Below are 15988 nucleotides of genomic sequence, written 5' to 3'. Positions count from 1 at the left end.
TTAAAGGGATAGTCCAGTAAAAATGTTTATTTTAAAAATAGATAGGCAACATTAAAAAAATAATACTAGCACTTTTTTTAAAAAACTTCCTATGTAAAATTTTGAGCTATTCAAGCTCACAATTCGCAAAAGCAAGCACCTGGGCGCATCCATTTTGTGAAATGGATGCCCGCCTGTGCTGGCTTTTGCTTTTGCGGCACTAATGAAGGAAAAGCCAGCCAGCTGTAGTAAACAAAAGCTACCGCTGGGTGGCTTTTCCTTCATTGGTGCTGTACGCGGAGGACGGGGACCGGAGACCAGAGCAGGAAAGCTGCAGCTGAATCTCGGTAAGTGCTATTTATTTAAAAAAAAAAATAAGCACTAGCTGCGTTTTTTTTCCTAAGTTAAGTTTTCCGGGCTGGAGGAGCCCGGAAAATTTAGAAATAAAACCGCAGCTTTAAAAACGTTGTATTTATGTTTGCGGTCGCTTTTGAAGCGACCGCAAACATAAATACAACGTTGTGTTTGAAAATGCTGCAGTTTTTCTTTCCAAGTTTCTCAGGCTCCTCTGGCTCGGAAGAACAAAGTGTGCATCATGCATAAACTGACGGGCCTGTAGAAGGTAGGGCGCAGCAGGAGCGGTGCGCAAAACAAGTCTCTTCTAGTGTGCGGTATGACAAAATCTTTATTTTATACAAAAATCATCAAACATGTGATCCCTATCTATATTATCTTACCGAGCAAATGTGTGCGCGCATTATTCATCGAGTATTATATACACTGGCCCTCATTAGGACCCTGGCGGAGTGGGTTTCCGCCAGCGCTAATCGCGGCGGACCCGTCCGCCGTACTACGAGTTCCCTTAGCGCCATGGAGGTTTTCTCCGCCTGGTTTTACCGGGCGGAGAAAACCATGGCGCTAAGGGACCTCATTGTTAATTACGCCGCCGTACTTTACGGCGGCGTAATTAACTCCTTCCCCACTCCCATTATACCCTATGGGGCAAGAATGGGAATGGGGAAGGGTAAAATGGGGATTGGGGATTTACCGCTCCGCCAAGGTCGGCATGGGGTGGTAAATCCGCCAACCCCCATGGCGCTATCGACGGCTTTCCGCCGTGCTTCGCGGTGCATTTAGCACCGCGAAATCCGCCAGGGTCGTAATGAGGGCCACTGTGCTTTCTTACCATAATGCAAGTGCTGCATTAACAATTTAATATCTAAACTAAACAACAAAAAATGAATGTTAATACATAATTGGGCTCAGTGCCGAATATGCCGGTTTCCACGCACGACCGTCGTGCACGTGCACTGCCTCTGCGCCCTTCCGCCTCCAAGCCATTTTCTCTGTAACTCGGAAGATGGACATGGTGCTTTGCAGGAACTTTTAGTTACTTGCTGTCCTAAGCACTTGAAGTGGGGATCTGTATAATACGGACTCCTCATCAGGGGCGCCACAAAACCTACATTTCGTGGAGGGCGGTTGCTAACTGGTGATGGGAGGGGCCACTTCAGAAACTGGGCGGGCCAAACTTGGATGCTCCAGCCCCTCTCTTCCTCCCCAGGTGTTGTCTGGCATGAGGCCCAAATATCAAATGGTACATTTTAAAGAACAATATGCCAGTGGCAATGACAAAGTGATTGGATTTAAAGATGACATATGCATTTAGTAGCTTCGATAAGTTTAATATCTAAAGGCCAGGTATCCGATCAGGCATCACCCTTTCAGCAAAAGTGACCACCAGCGGACCAGGCGGTAGTACAGTGTGCCACAAATTCAACTTCCACATGAGATACAAACCATACATTTCTGTTCATTATACCATTCCCCCGCCTTCAGACCCACCCCTGACACTGATTGGCCCCTTGCACCATTTTACACATTGCTCTAGGGAAGCCCCCTGCCCGTGCAACCCTGTTCGGCTAAGGGCAGCTCCTGCAGAAGCAGCTCCAGATCGTGTTTGCCAGTGTTCGCCAGCAGAGCCTGCAGGGCAGCTGTCAACTAGCAGCGACTGACAAGGTAAGCAAGACCCGGGTAGGGGGAACAGCCATTACTGCTCCCCATTAAACTATCCTACCTATCTTATTACCCAGAAGCCTGTAGTATGGTTCACGTAGCCCACGGTTGTATGTTAGCCTTATCAGGCATTTAGGACAATTGTGTTAGTGAGCCATATCTGGCATTTAGTCCAGTTGAGTCATTTAGCCATATCTGGCATTTAGGCCAACTGTGTTAGTTAGCCATAGCTGGCATTTAGGCCAGTTGTGATAGTTAGCCATATCTGACATTACCATTTTGTCCTTATTCTTGGCCTTCCTCCAACCGGCCAGGTGTCCCTCGTGCCAGGTATCCCAACCCTGGGTATTACTGTATTCGCTGTTGTGCCCTCAATCTGAGCTTCTCTCCCACTTGCCACGTATCCCAAATCTAGGTGTAACCACTTTTACTGTAGTGTCCTCAATATAGGCCTCTCTTCCACTTGCCAGGTATCCCAAATCTGGGCGTTATCACTTTATTGTTGTGTCCTCTATCTAGGCCTTTCTCCCACTTGCCAGATATCCAAAATCTGGGTATTGGCTCTTTATGGTTGTGTCCCCTATCTAGGCCTTTCTCCCACTTGGCAGGTATCTTAAATCTAGGTGTTACTGCTTTACTGTTGTGTCCTTTATCTAGGCCTTTCTCCCACTTGCCAGGTGTCCCAAATCTAGGTGTTACCGCTTTACTGTTGTGTCCTTTATCTAGGCCTTTCTTGCACTTACCAGACACCCCAAATCTAGGTGTTACCACATTCTCTCTTACGTCCTCAATCTGGGACATTCTTCTACCTGCTAAGTATCCCAAAGCTAGGTATCAACGCTTTACAGTTGTGACTGCAATTCTAGGCTTGCCTCGCCACAATCCATGGTAGCTACGGTAAAGGTGCCCTTTGAGTAATCGCTGTGTCTCCAACACAGACACTTCCACCAACTGTGGGTCCTGCATATCCCAGCTTTCCCACCTAGCACAGCGCTCCACACCTAGGTCGTTCCAACCCCCTCGGCTGTGTCCGCATCTCATGGACTGCCCAGCCGCTCAGCTGTCTAACCCCCAGACGTCGTCCTCTCCTCCACTGCACACGAACCACCAGGTCTTTATCACTTCAACGGTTAGCTAGCCGCACAGCTCGTCCTCCTACAACATCAACCAAAGGACCCCCAAGGTAAACATCCCAAAAAACCCACATCAGAGCCAGAAAGGAAACACCAGTAAACGACCAAACCGCAAAGGTTTACTAGCCAAGGTTCAACAACCACAACCAAAGGACCCCCGAGATAAACGCCAAAAACCACATTGGAGCCACAAAGAAAATAAATAACAGTAAATGACTGAACAGTGAGGGTTTACAACTCCTGGTTCAACAACCACAATGAAAGGACCCCAAAGATAAACACCTAAAAACACATTGGATGCCAGAAAGGAAATAGTAGTAAACGACCAAAACTTCAAAGGGTTACAACACCTGGTTCAACAACCACAACCTCACCAACTATAACCAACAACTAACCACAAACAGCAAAGACTGAACCTCAAGGAGCAGGAAACACACCAATCCAAAGAGGACGCCCACTCAAAGGAATACAACCCACAACGCAAACACCATGTCTCACCACAAAAAAGACAAAGAAGCCAGAATAGACAACAGAAATAATAAGAAAACCCTAACCACCAGGAAGGTGTCGACCAGCAAGATCCCACAACTCCGGAAAACTGGTGATGAAGAGTCCAGATGGCCCAATGACACATACATAGAACAGAGCAAAGATAGACTAAATCGCTCGCTACCTCTCCAGATATTACTGCTTGGTAAGCAAAGACAGATCAGAAACAGCAAACCGATAGTCAATAAGCATTACTAATACAGCCCCCCACCAGGACGCCAAACGACATTTGATAAACCACCCCAACTCTGTGGACAAAACCCCAACCAGAGGCAGGGACAAGCTGGAATCCATTACCCTCTACACGGCCTACATCACCAAAGACTTGAACAAAGGACAGGTACCAACACAAATCACCAGCCGGAATGAACCAAAACCAACCAACCCTGCCATCAACCTAATCAGTCTACTCAGCGAAGAGACCGACCACCAAAGAACTCCACCTCCTAATAGGCCCAACCAGGAAAGAACCACAAGCAAAGGAAACCCAACCAACAACACAACGAACCGAACCGAACCAGCAATTACAAAAAACAACTCAAAAGGAAAATCAAACAAACTGCACTACAGCCTTCGCAACGTTAGATCCATGGCAAAACACTCAATGATATCCAGGACCTTCTCAGCGACGGAGGCACAAATGTGCTCTTTCTTACAGAAACCTGGTTATCGGACAACTACAAAGCCATCGCGAAAGAAGCCATACAGGACAACTTTCAATTAAAACATGTCAACAGGGAAAACCGAAGAGGAGGCGGAATCGCAATCATACATTAACAAAACACCCGAGCATCTCAACTCATCACAACCGACGTAGAAGACTGTGAATCACTCCCTCAAGACCGAACTCAAGAGGCAAACCAACATAGTATTCCTCCTGATCTACATACCACCATCTTACAACCTCAACTGTGCAACAGAATTCGCAGACGCGACCGCCATATTAGCAACCTACCACAACAACATAGTCATACGTGGAGATTTCAACATCTGGTTCGAAAAAGAAAACGAATCCACAGCAAAGTCACTCTGCGCAGTCCTGGAAACTTTGCATTTCAAGCAAATAGTAAATGGATCCACCGTCAATGCCAGACACACCCTCGACGAAATTTCTTGCAGAGCAAGACTATGCGCATCTGCACCCCCTACACCAATGGTATGGAGCAACCACTACTTGATACCATTCTACATCACTTCCCAAACCTGCCTACCGGCCGGAAAGGATTTCCTCCATACCAGCAAGAAAGGAAACTGGAAGAACCTAGACCTAGAGGCCCTAACAAACCTTCTAGACTTGACCCTCCCAAGCAGAACAGAACCCACCAGAACAACCGTAGACTCAGCAGAAAACACACGCAACAGTTGGATCATCAAGGCCCTAGACCAGCTGGCACCAGCAAGAACATTCAAAGCAACACCAAAAAAACTGGCAGAAAAATGGCACTTTGTGACATTACCAACCACCTGAGATCAAAAATACATGCAATCCAGGAGTCCATCAACACAGCCCGGTCAAAAACAACCACAACTGCCAGACCACAGACACCGGGCGAAGCGCAAACTACAGCAAAACTCAGCTGCCTAGAACCAATCACAGAACAAACCTTTGCCCCCCACCCCTCCACTGGTCAAGGACACCAACCTTGCAGGATCACCACCCCTGAGATCTTCAAAGGAATCCCCAACCACAGAACCCTGGCGACACTCTTCCGGAATCTAATGAATCACTCAAAAGAGGAATAGTACCGCCCGCCTTCAAATCAGCATACACCAAACCATTGATAAAAAAGGAATCTTAAAGCGCAGAAGACCCAAGAAACTACAGACAGATATCCAACCTGCTCTACCCAGCAAATATCCTGGAGAACCAAGTGTACAAGATCCTACTAGAATATGTCGAAACAAACAGAATACTCGACCTAGTGACTCCTGCCTTAACGAAATGAGCATCCCAGCAAGAATTTGCCATGAATCTCACACCCAGATAATCATAGTGTTCAACCTGTTCTATTGGGCCCTCATCCAGCTCCAAGTCTATCGCCCTCTTTTCCTTCTTTCTGCAGCCATTGAAAATCATGGACTATGTCTTTGCGACATTGACTGACAAGCCATTCGAGGCACAGAAGTCCACAAAGGCATGTAATTATGTGTTTAGCCGAGCTGGAGTGAAGGAAAGAAGAACTCTATCATCTGCAAACATAAGCACTGGAATATTTTCTTTTGCTAAAGTTGGGGCATCTGCCTGTAACTTCAGTAGTTTCTTAATTACTCTGTTAATAAAGATGCAGAGCAATCTGGGTGCCAGAACGCACCCTTGGCGGACTCCCATCCCTATTTCTATCCCTATCCTTATTGGCTTGGTGATGCTACCATCCATGCCCCTTCTCAGTGGAGCAGTGTTCTCTGAGTACAGAATTTGTATGGCTTTCAAGAGCGAAAAAGGTAAGTTAAGGTCACAAAGAGTGTCCCATAACCTTGCCCTTGGTACAATGTCAAAGGCTGTAAGCAAATCTTTGAACACCGCATATATGCAAATTTGTATCAGGATAGCATATTTGTTGCATATCGGGCGTAGGTTCTGACCAATTGTACCGATTCCGCTACTAAACCCCGCCTGAAGGTGATTTATGATCTCATTTTCAGCTATCCCCATTTCCAAGTGTTCCAGGACTGCTCCAGCGTATATCTTCTCACCCACACCCAAAAGGTAGATGAGACGATAATTGCTTTGAGAGTTCCTAGGCACAATCTCTGTGTTGGTCCATCAAACAGGTACCATACTATGGCCCTCATTACAAGTTTGCCAGTCCGGAAACTACGAGTCTGCAGGTGGATGCCGTTCCGCCCGCCAGGGTCAGACCTGGCACGCGGAATGCCACCCGTCCGCAGACCGTCACGGAAGCACCGCCACCTTTAAAAACGGTGCCGATGCTTCTGTGATCCCCATTCCCTTTGAGTCCTATAGGATTCAAATGGGAATGGAGATTAACAATTTACCAACGCCAGACTTCCCAGAATGCCAGGGTTGTAATACCCCAATGTTTCCGGCAATTCAGGCAGCTGTAAATCATTACGGGTCTGGCGGCTACCTGCCAGTTTTACCAGCACGGTTTCCGCGGACCGTAATGAGGGCCTATGCCTGACGTTTCTTAGAAATGGGATCCGGATTTCCAGCTCTGTTGTGTAAAAATCCACCTGTACCTTATCTGGGCCCAGGGCCGTGCCCACCTTCTGACTCCCAAATGCATGGCTAACCTCCTCCAAGGTCAAAACCAACAGAGCGAAGCTGCGCATTGGGGCACACTGTTCAGAATTAACACTTTCACGGGCAGCACTTTCAAAGACCTTAGTTTTGGAGCATAAACTGGAGAAATGGTTCACCCAAGATGACTCTGTAATACAGTTCTGAGGGTTATTAGAGTCCAGCGGGCACCCAATGCCCATCAGAGACCAGCATTCCTGAGAGTCACCAGTGTCAATAGCTAGCAGGAGGGAAGAGTTCCCTTGCCCAAGCCGCTTTCTCGTACTTCAGCATGTCACAATAGTTTTTCCAGAGGACCTTCCACACCAACAAGCTTGGCCTGATTTATTAGCACCCTCTTAGCTCGTCTGCAGTCACCGTGGAACCAGGGCATCCTACCCTGTACTTTTCGGTAGACTGCTTTGTGGGGTTTAGTAAAGAGGTCCCCAAGGATCTTAGTCAGCTTCTCATGGATGGATAGTATTTTGAGGGCATTCTCTAGGTTGGAGGAAAAGAATCCCTCCAGCAGTGGTAAAATGCTACTGTAAGCCCTTGGTAGGACCTGACTTTTATCTAACCAAGCCACTACTAGGGGAGGGGGTGGTCACTGTCAGGTCCCTGTATAATTGCACATCCCCTGATATGTGACCAGGCTTCCAGGCTGACCAGAATACAATCAATCCTACTCCTTCAGGTGCCATTATCAAATGTCATCTCTGGAGTAGAATCCCCCAGAATTCGGCCATTGCAGGGCCTCATATTGGCTGTTCAGATTAAAATGACCACCTCTTCAGCATTCTTGTAACATCCCTTTGGTTTACTAGCATTTAGTGCACCAACACCCATATCACGTCTTCCTCTTTCATGACCTCGCTCATATTGTTTGTTAAAGTCCCTTGTTATGTTCATATGCTTGCGCTCATCTCAGCCTCTCTATGTACATTGTGATGTTCATACATTCTACTTCTGTTCTCTGTTTGTGTTCTGTGTTTGGTTCAAACTTTGTCAGTTTTCAGCTACACCTTGTACCTGCAGGAGTGTCTGCTGCCTAATCCGGATTTTACTTAATAAATACCCTTAAAGCTCATCTCCTGTTCCAGTCTTACATAACACTGGCGACGAGGATCCTCGGCACCCCACGGCGTGGCTCTTACCTATATACCTTTTCTCTCCTACCCGCCCATCACTTTGGTGTGAGCCGGGGTCCCAACGCAGCAACCGCTCTGTGCTGTCGAGGCTGGCCCCTGATGGCTCCTTCTCTGCCCTGCTGAAGCTGCCCCTCCTGAGCGACCCCGCCTCGACCTCAAGCAACGCTGGATACGGCCAGGCAGCAGACACTGAAGTCCAGCTTGCAGGTCAGAACCTGTGGGTAGCGCGAGGAGGGCGGCATTATATTTTGGGATATACCTGTGTTGAAATTTGGGACGTTCCAGCCCACGCGCTTTTGTTTACAATTGAACCGCAGCTTGCGCGCCGTCGTTGAAGGAAGGGCCCTCACTCCCTCCACGTCATCACACGGCGGGTGGGCGGAGTCAGCCGCACTACTCGGGCCATTTGTTGTAATACCCTCCCAGGTGACTGTCGCTAAGCAACAGGAATTACATTACGAAACGCCAGTCACTAGAAAGACAAAGCGAGCTCACGTCGAACATTTTGAATTGTTATGTCATGAATATGGCTGCACAGACATTCTTAAAGGAGTCCTTGTGTTCCATTGTGCTCTCTGAAAGGGCGCCGCAGCATTAATGGAGTCCTTTGTGATGTCACATTAAAGGAGTTCTTGTGTTCCATTCTGCACTCTAAAAGGGCGCTGCACCATTTATGGAGTTCTTTGTGATGTCACAGTCAAGCAGATAGATTAATGTGGCTGCACAGACGTTCTAAGGAGTTCTTGTGTTCCATTGTGCACCCTGGAACTGGCATTGCAGCATAAATGGAGTTTTTCTTTTGTGATGTCACCGTCAAATAGATAGAATTACAGGTCTTGATTCAATTTTTTTTTTTGCTTTCACTGACACTTGCTGAAGTCTAGCTGAAACCACACATACAAGGGAAATAAGAGAGTGGGACAAATTAGAACCTTATTTTTCTGTGGTGTTTCAACTGCAGCTGTTTCCGGTTTCTAACATGGCTGCAGCAATTCCGCCACCAGAACCTTTCCTCAATGAGCCAGGCTGTCCCCCAGTGAGGTGGGACAGATGGATCCGAATGTTTGAGAACTATTTGGTGGCCATTGGAGGTGACAGATACAGTTCTGCCAGGAGGAAGGCCTTACTCATTCACAATCTTGGTCCCAAGGGGCGCATTGTGTTTGATGGCCTTGTACCTAAAACCAACGAAGGGGCTGGCGATGCAGATGAATATCTCATTGCCGTAATGAAAATTGAAGAACATTTTGAACCGAAAAAAAAACACAACGTTTGAGAGACATATGTTTTTTCAACGTGCACAAGATAATGCTGAGTCTGTAGAATCCTATGTGGCGTCTTTGAGGACTTTAAGCCACACGTGTGACTTCGGAGACTTAACTGATTCACTCATCAGATACCAACTGCTTCGGTGTACAAATAGTACCGGAGTACAAGAAAAGCTGCTTTCTAAGGATGTATCGCTGGAAGAAGCCATAGAAATCACCCGCAGGGTGGAGCAGACCTCCCAATACATGAGGGCATTGAAAATTGACAAGCAAGCCACACAAAGTGCTGCACCTAGCGTGTGTGCGGTGACATCCAAGAAAAGAATGACCCTCAGAAGAGAATGGTGGAATTCAAAAGTGTTCCAGGTGTGGAAACCCCAAACACATGTCAAATTATCCCACATGTCCAGCAAGATTTGCAGACTGCTTTAGATGCAAGCGTAAGGGTCATTTTGCTAATATGTGCAAAAAGTCCTCAATAAATGTTATAGAACAGAAGGATGCAGACAATCAAATAAACAACCATACTGCTACCAGGACATTGGAAGGGCCACTGATTCAGGAACGGAACGCCAAACACATATTCCACATCTATGTGGTCTCAGGAGACAATAAACGGCTGATTGATCATTTTCTGATCGATGGAAGTCACATTAAAATGAAAGTGGACTCAGCCTCTCCATGGACAATAATTTCTGAAGACACCTTCAGGAATGTACTATGCAAGGATCCTGGCATATTGGTTCCCGCCAAAGTCCAACCTTGTGGTTATGGGGAGTCTACCATCATGCTAATTGGTGAATTTTATGGAAGTGTGACGTATAGAGAAAGGGAGTGCTCTGCAAATATTCTAGTGGCTAAAAAGGGAGCATCTCTATTAGGCTGGGATGAGCAAAGAAAATTGGGGGTCCGCATACAGTTTAGTGCCGAAGACCCAGTCACCATTGCAGAACTCGAAGACAAATGGTCCAAGGAGTTTCCTGAAGTTTTTACCTCCAAGTTGGGTAAACTAAATAATTTTGAACATAACATCAAGTTGAAGAAGAGTGTGCAACCTGTAGTGCACAAAGTGAGACCGGTGCCCCTTAAGTTAAGGCAACAATTACGAGAAGAACTTGATGACCTGACTCAAAAAGGAGTCATTGAGCGCATAGAGGGCACTGAGTGGCTCTCCCCTGTGGTCCTTGTCTCCAAAAGCAACGGTAGCTTAAGACTTTGTGTAGATCCCAGAGATCTCAACAAGAACATTTTCATCGAGAGACATCCTCTGCCTGTGATATCGGAGACTTTAGCTACTTTAGGACAACCCAGCTGGTTCTCCGTGATTGACCTCTCCGCACCCTACCATCAAGTGCCTTTGTCTAACAACTGCCAACATGTTTCTACGTATGCTGTTTGGGTTAGCATCAGCTGCTTCGGTGTTCCAGAGGATTATGGAAGAGGTCCTCAAGGGTCTCAAAAATGTCACCGTTTTTCAGGATGATATATTAATTTATGCTGACTTTGAATGTGCGCATGATGAAGTGTTCAGAAGTCTGTTGCAAAGGTTGAAAGAGTCTGGACTAACCGTACAGAGAAAAAAATGTAAAATTGCTCACAGGGAGGTGGAATACTTAGAACACAAAGTGTCTGGTAAAGGGGTGTCATCAAAAGCCAATTTGGTAGAGAGCATTTGTGGAGTGCCTATTCTGTCCGATAAAGACCAACTCAGATCTTCCATGGGCATGGTGGAATTTTACCACAAATTTGTGGATAAATTCGCCACCATTTCCACGCCTCTGAGAAATCTTATGAAAAAAGGAGTAAGTTATAGGTGGTCTGAAGATTGTCAAAAGGCGTTTGGGGCCATAAAGGAAGATATAGCAAGAGTTCCTTCTCTAGGTGGTTTTATTTGTGGGTGGAAAACAATACTTAGGGTGGATGCCAGTTTATCAGGTCTTGGGGCTTCACTAAGCCAGTTAGACTTAGGGAAGGAAGCTCACATTATAGCGTTTGCTTCCAGACCATTAAGAGGAGCTGAGAAAAACTACTCAGTTATTGAAAGAGAGGCTTTAGCTATGTACTGGGCTATTCTGCACTTCAAACTCTTTCTGTGGGGTCAGGAATTTCAAATTAAATCGGATCACAAACCGTTGGTACAACTGTTGAGCGGTAATGATTGGTCCAAAGGTTCCCCAAGGATTTCAAGATGGATGATAGGATTACAAGGGTATAATTTCAAGATAAATTATGTTCCTGGCAGGGACATTGTGGTCGCCGACTGCTTATCAAGACTGCCGTTAGAGAACGCTGGAGACGTTATAGGAATAGTCAATGAAGAAGACATGTCTATATCCGATGTGTCTGCTTGTGCGGTGCAGAGAGAAGAGTGGTTTGAGGCTGATGCAATGGACACAACACTGTCAAGAGTAAAGGAATGGACAAGGAGTGGCTGGCCCAATAGAGAAGCTCTAGATAGACATTTTGACCGTTACTTTGAAGTTAAGTTGGAGTTAAGTTTGTCGGAAGACGGGGTAAAATTGAGAAGAGGTTCTAAGATAGTTCCTCCCTTGATTATTAGACCCCATTTGGTCACTTTGGCCCATCAAGGGCACTTGGGCATGAGTGGTATCAAAAGACGTTTGAGACAGTGATATTGGTGGCCAGGTATGGACAGTGAAGAAGAAAGAAGTATTCAGGGATGCAAAGAATGTGAAAAGGCTGACAAAAGCAAGATTGTCAGGGAAGTTCCCCTTAGCCCTGTCCAAGTCCCTAATGAACCATGGAAGAACCTAAACTTGCAGTTGATATTATTGATACTATTCAAGGTTTGGGGAATGGGTTCAAGTTCATTGTTTTGTTAGTTGACTACCATTCTCAATGGCTCGAATGGAAAGCTTTGAGGGAGGCCACCACCAATGAGTTGATTTCGTTTTTCGAGGAAGTTTTCTTTAGGGAAGGCTTTCCCACAGAGATCATCACAGACAATGGAGTGCAGTTCTGCTCTGATAGAATGAGGGAGTACTTGAGGCACCATGGCATTAAACATTCACAGACGGCCTTGTACCATCCTAGGGCAAATGGGTTAGTTGAACGAGCAAATAGGTTTATTAAAGTTGGCATACAATTGGCACTGTGTTCGGAGTTAGAGTGGTTTGAGCTCTTAAAGGAAATGGTCTGGAGCTATCATACGACACCCCATTCCACCACAAAACTATCACCATTTGTGTCTCTTAAGGGCCGGCAACCAGCCACTAGATTGTGCCCAGGATGGTTGGGTGTTGCAGGTTGTGTGGAAGTAGGCAGGACATAATGAGCTTAATCCATGACAACCAAGATGAATATAAAAAAGATTTAATGTCACCTCCAAGGTTAAAGATGTTGAGTTTGTGGTGGGAGACTGTGTGTTGATAAAGAATCCAAGGTATGGGTTGAAGTGTGTGGGAAGCAAGTTTGTAGGTCCAAAAAAGGTTGCAGCCATACGTGGCAGTGTGGTTATACTTGAAGGGGGGAATGTTGGTCTAAATCCAAATTGGTCAAGAGTACACCCGTATCTGATGATGAAGAGTTGAATGGGAATAATGTTGATGGTAAACCCAAGGGTGAACAGTAAGAAGGATTGTGCAAATTTGTTGGGGAAAGTATTGAAAACAAGGACTTCAATGAGGGTGCACTCAACAAAAGGGTAAGGAAAATACCCAATCATTTTAATGACTTTTATCTTGAGTAATGTTCTATTGAGTTTCCTTCAGCATGTAAGGAGGGAGGTATGTTATGTTCATATGCTGGCGCTCATCTGAGCCTCTCTATGTACATTGTGATGTTCATACATTCTAGTTCTGTTCTCTGTTTGTGTTCTGTGTTTGGTTCAAACTTTGTCAGTTGTCAGCTACACCTTGTACCTGCAGGAGTGTCTGCTGCCTACACCGGATTTTACTTAATTAATACCCTTAAAGCTCATCTCCTGTTCCAGTCTTACATAACATCCCTCACCACCAGAATCTTAATGGGGCCACAGGAGTTGGACCTCCCAGCATTAATCCTCTCCTGTAGGAGGAGGTGAAGCCCAACCTGTTCTATCTGTACGCTTTATTTGAAGTTTCAGAACATCATTAGAGCCTTTCGAATTAGCATTTACAGATACAAAAATGGCTGTGTTCACCAAAGACAGAATTACCCTACTCGGGTGGCCCCCCTTCCCTTGTATAGCCAGGATCAAAAAGGTGTTGTAACCCTGTAAATGAGGAGCTACTAGAGCCCACACTTCCTGGAGATTAATCACCTCAGAGGTTCGAACAAAGTCCGACCAATTACTTTCACTTAAGTATTTGTTGACCCCTGTTACGTTCCAGGACATAACATGCATCCCAGCTTCTGGCAGGGGGTTCGCACTAGCCACTCCTATGAAATCCGTGTCTGCCATATCGGCAAGTACCACCCCGCTATTCAAAGTTTGCTCCTTGACTGGGATGCAGAACCATAATTCAGTCTCTCAGGCAGACAACCCTTTTCTGTGTTGGTCCGATTGGGGCAGGAGCAGAGACTCAATGGGAGAAGGACAGGTTGAGTGCTTATATCATGGGCACTCAAAATTTTAGGGTTTACAATAAGCTCACTAAGACTGGAATGAAGAGCAGGCACATTGCTGCATCAACAGTAGGCCTTCTACAAGGTGTTCATCTGCTAACTGGACTTTAATAACATCACTGTTTTTGGGGTTCTAGCAATCTAGTACAGGCAATTATGTCTTCTCTTATAATGGAGTAACAGCACCGTTTTGCACTTAGCCAATATATGACTTTATTAATCAGGCTGGCCCCAGATTAATACCTGGGATTCTCCAGTTTTGGTACATTTGCCAGGTAGACCTATTGGAGGGAAATGTCCCAAGGTGGCATTCAGATTCCGTCACTGTACAAAACCAATGCCTCCCCTGGGGCCTCCTTGGCTGGTTCTTTGCCACATATGCATGTATGACCTCCATAGCCTTAGTGCTCTCACCTTATCTAGAGGGTTCCCCTTTATTGGATCCATCACACGCCAGCGTCCTCACCGGGACAACATTGCCTAAAATCCCAGATTGTTTCAGATCACTAGCAAGTTCGCTAGACCTGCAAGGGTCCCTTTGATAGCCTCAATTTCCGGGCGCAAAAGTTCATTGTCGATTCCTAAGTTAAGTCATAAGGTTGGAAGGTGCTTACATAGCTCACAATGAGTTATGCCACTCTGTTCAAAATTACCAATTTCTCTCAGATTCATATGATCCCGGCTCCCACTTCCATCTCTATCAGAGTTAATTGGGTGGAACCCTGCACAATCTTAGGGTCCAGTCCGCATAGTGGTGAGAACCTGTTTCGGGTTACAATCTCTGGAGGAAAAGAAATAACACCAGAATCGTTGCAACCCTTCCCCCATCAGCTGCTATACCTGGCTGGGGATTGTTTAATTCCACAGAAATATCAGAGGTTTCACCTCGTTGCTGCACAGGTGGATTTGGGACTTCATAAATTGCCAAAATGTTCCCCACCGCGACCAATCCTGGAAGCGGTACTTTAGAACTTCAGAAGTTCTCATGTGCCATTTTCCGCATTTCCTCATTCGTAACTTTTTCAGGCACATGATTTTCCAATGAGGGCAGCCTGACAGCTGAATCTGCCCCTGGCGCAATACGGGACAGTTCATCACTATAAATTACAATACATTTTGGGCTCGGTGCGCCCCCAGCCTTACCCCTCCTTTCCTGCCTTTGGCTACATTAGTTGTAGCCTGTGTCCTTTGGGATACAATATCATGGAGCCAGTTAGCTATTTCACTAATCATAGCGTTAGCTTCATCTATACAATTGGAAAAGGTGGCTGCTTTTTTGCCCGCTACATTATTGAGGGGGGGGAGGTTCACAGCTTTTGGTTTTGTCATTTTGTAAAAGGAAAATCAATATTAATACCATGGGACCGAGTGTACAGCATACAATGCAAGCATACTACACCTGAATCCACAATATCACATGGAAAAGGTAACAAAGTAACTATTCTGCTAATCAAACATATCTATCTGAGCATAAATAGATACAATAAATATAATATAATACGTTTGAGACATTTAAGGGAGAATTACCACATGGTAAATTTCTAAAAATCATAAATGAGCCACACCTGCCCCGAATAGCACCATAAAACAGGTGGCCTGCTAGTTGTAATCAAACCTGAGCCAACCCGGTGATCACCCACTTTTGTACCCACTCCCTCAGTTGGTCAATGTTTATTCAAAGGTTTGTGTGGACAGTCCAGGGGCTAAGCGCTCTTAACTGCAGCCAAAGTAATCAGCACTGTATTAGTCAGATGAGGAGCCCAGAGCAAGCTACACAGGAACCATTTAAATCCAACTAATACTGACTAATACTTAAAAGAGCTGAAGAGCTTGTATATAATAAAACAATAAATCAGGGATCTTGAATAAAGGCACGAGCAGTCAGTAAGCATTATTCGATATGGTCCAAATGTGGCCAAATCCCAGGAATTCCAGCGGGAGAAGATCAGAGCAAATCACAGACTCAGCAGAGAATGAAGGGTCAGGACGAGGCACGCTCAACTGCTCGAGGGGCAGTCAGAGTCCGCCCTTCACCCAGCACCCAGTCCCAGCACTGATGTAGCACCAACACCAAGGCAGTGCTTCACA

At 45.8% G+C, this 15988-nt stretch overlaps 1 protein-coding gene across 8 annotated transcripts in view; it reads left to right on the top strand.

Annotated features, from left to right (window-relative positions):
- Positions 1–15988, top strand: part of MAGIX (MAGI family member, X-linked) — a 916967-nt gene that overhangs the window by 675950 nt on the left and 225029 nt on the right. The window lies entirely within an intron of this gene.

Source organism: Ambystoma mexicanum, chromosome 2p, assembly GCF_040938575.1.
Source record: "Ambystoma mexicanum isolate Mex_15411 chromosome 2p, UKY_AmexF1_1, whole genome shotgun sequence".
Taxonomy (NCBI): Eukaryota; Metazoa; Chordata; class Amphibia; order Caudata; family Ambystomatidae; genus Ambystoma; species Ambystoma mexicanum.
This window is presented reverse-complemented; position numbering and strand designations above follow the sequence as displayed.